The following is a 3,229-nucleotide window of genomic DNA, read 5'->3' as shown; positions in this document are numbered from 1 at the left end:
AGCGGTGTGCAGCCCGAAATACTCGAATTTAGATCGAGCGGTTGTTAGCCGAAGCAATCTAAATGAGAATCGAAGATCTCATTGTTGGTATCGAAGCGATAAAAAGTTAGGCGAGAACGGACGTCAAACGAAGAAGTTATGAATTTATAACGAAAGTTTCTGTCGCGGCCTATTAAAAATAATTAATAAAAATAACGTCGAAATTAGCCGACGGAGTCTAAACGAAAGTCGTAGAGCGTAGTCTCACCTTCGCGTGGATATAAAGAACGTCGAAAACGGAGTTCGTATGAAGAAGTTATGAATTTCCGAAGTTTATTAATCATTTTATATTTTTATTTAATTCAAAATCGGAGGCATTATCCGAAGCCGTGTCACCGGTGTAATCCGGAGTACGCCCCGCGTACGAGGTTACGCTATCGCGTAACTCCGATAGTGTCGACACTTCGGATGACGCATGCAATGACGATTTCGGACGCGTACGCGCTGCGTACGCCTGTACGCCCCGCGTACTCCGAGGCTCCAGCCTCTATATAAAGGATCCGAAGGCAGCCTCATTTGTTGTTCAATTTCTTCTCTTCTCTCTAGTCTTTTGCATCGTTTTTCGTGCCGAAGCTACCCCGAAGTCCCGGTATCATACTCTAGCCCCGGTATCATACTCAAGTCCCGAGACCCCGAAGATCCCGAGAAGCGCGGTTCCCGAGTCGAAGCTCTGCCCCCGAGAAGTTCGATTTTCGAGGAGATCTTCCAGATCTGCTGAGGAATACTACTTCTATAAGCCGTAGTGCTGTCGGATCGTCTTCTGATCAAGTGAGTGTGTAGTTATTTCTTCTAATACAATAATACGAAGTATTTTATATAAAAATACGTGCTATGTGTATATATTTGGTTGTGTTATGTGTGAATGAGTATTCACTCTCTTCTATCTTATAGATCTGCTTATTTCTTTATGAGATATGTGTTATGTGTATGTGTGCCTCATCTGTTATGTGATATATGTGTTGATTCAAGCATGCTATACAGGTTTTCTTTAAACTATGTATACAAATGTATATTTTTATCTACTAATATGTTGGGTAGAACATGGGTAGATAGTTGGTGTGTAATAAACAGATGAGAGGCCTCGATGTTGTTGTTGTTGTTGATCTAGTTATTCAGCGGAGTATGGATAACGACCACGGACTCTTTCTAGACAGTCCAGTGGAACGCTAGCAGGTTCATAACCTGTAGGTGTTGTGAACGATGTGTTCACCGGTGTACTCTATCCCCCTCATGGTTGCCTTTAGGATATCTATTGTTGAGGAAGCCCCTTCGCAAGTGATGTCCGTCCCGATGAAAATCCTAGATTAGGTCCCTTGAGATAGTTGTTTTAGGGACGTAAAGTGAGGATAATGGGAATGGGTAATCGGGATAGTGTTTGGTTGGTGAAATTAAATATAACTTATTTATTGTGGGTTGAAAACCCTATATGCTCACCAGGCTCCCAAGCCTGACCCACTCAGTTTTATTTGTATTACAGGAAGTGGCATAAGGGCGTAAGATGGATGGATCATCTTGTTGTTTTGTTTACAAGTCTGTATATGTATATATTTGTTGAATGACTTGTAATGTTTATCGTTTATGCTTTATGGTCTGTATCGGAACATGACATCCCGAGTTTTGATTATATAATGAAATGCATCTCTTGATGAAATGCTTTGATCAATATTATTTTATCATGTTTTGTTTTGGGAACAAATTCCGCAACTCCTTCAAATCAAAGGATTTACTCTGAAAATATTTAAAAGCATAAATGAAAATCGGTCTTTTCTGGCCGAGATTTTGGGGATGTCACAGTTGGTATCAGAGCATTAGTTTAAGCGAACTAGGAATTTGTAGGATTTCTAGACTTAAACTTAGGATGCTAAATGTAATGATGAGATGTGTGTCTGTTGGATTTTAGACACGAGCACTAGTTATTTTAGGAAAGTTGCCTAAAATGTTTTATGTGCTAAATGTTATATGTTGCCATATATGATATTATTTGTTCGGATCTACGGTCTGTTGCCGACCGGATCTGGGAACCTTATGTGTGTAGGATTCTGAGCGTATGCCTACGTTATTAGAACTAGCATGTAAACGTTTCGGAGTGATAAGGACGATTTGAATATCTATCATGAATGAGGATCTAATTTCACCGTATTCGGTGTGTAGATCAAAATGGTGAGAACAAGGAGTGGCGTTGGAAACACAGATGAAAACAGGAATCAACCGCCAGTGATTGAGCAAATACCTGTTGTAGCAGCAGCACCAGAACCAATAACAATGGCTGCGGTGCAAGCCATGATTCGGGCTATGCTAGCCGAACAAAGGGAGGAGATGCGACAAATGTTGCATAATAATAGGGATGAACCCATCATACCTATTGAGGAACCGGAATTAATTCCCGAACAATCGGAGGAAGGGAACAATAGTCGCATGGTGAGTCAAGTTGGGACTCGAGAGGAGCGAAGGAACGATCCGGAAAGGAGAAACAACAAGGATGGGCGTATGTACAAGAATTTCTTGGGCGCCAAACCGCCAAGTCTTTCTGGGAGCCCAAAGCCTGTTGAGATAATGGATTGGATCTCCGAAATGGAGATGGTATTTGAAAGTTGCGACTGTAGCAACAAACAGAAAACCGTCTTTGCGGTTAGACAACTGAAGACTGGGGTCTTGAGTTGGTGGAAGTTGTTGGCAGATACTATGCCACGAGGAGAGGCCCTGAAAATGTCATGGGAGGAGTTCTTGGAACAGTTAAGGGTGCAGTATTGTTCGGAGATAGATCTGATTGATCTGAACAATGAGTTCCAAAACTTGAAGAAAGGAAAGATGAGCATAGATGACTATGCTACTGCGTTTACTGAGAAGATGAAGTTGTTTCCGTACCTAGTGCCGACGGAACTCTCCAAGATTGAGAGGTTTGCTAACGGACTGCCTGCTGACTTTGGTCCGACAGTCAAAATGGCAACCACTCTAAAAACGGCTGTTCGTGCAGCTAAGAATGTGGAGGCCCAGCAGAAGGAAAAGGGTCTGGAAAGAATAGATGTTGGTGAGAAGAGGAAGTTCGATGGAACTTCAGGGTCCAACAAGAAAATCAAGTTCTCGAAGTCTGGTTCGAGGGGAGGTGGAGGTGAAGCGAAATGGTGCGACAAATGTAAGAAGAAGCATCATGGAAGATGTGAGGTGGCGAACACATGCTACAAGTGTGGAA

Source organism: Lactuca sativa, chromosome 1, assembly GCF_002870075.4.
Source record: "Lactuca sativa cultivar Salinas chromosome 1, Lsat_Salinas_v11, whole genome shotgun sequence".
In the NCBI taxonomy this organism is placed as follows: Eukaryota; Viridiplantae; Streptophyta; class Magnoliopsida; order Asterales; family Asteraceae; genus Lactuca; species Lactuca sativa.
The sequence above is the reverse complement of the archived record's forward strand: the minus strand, read 5'-3'. Positions refer to the sequence as shown.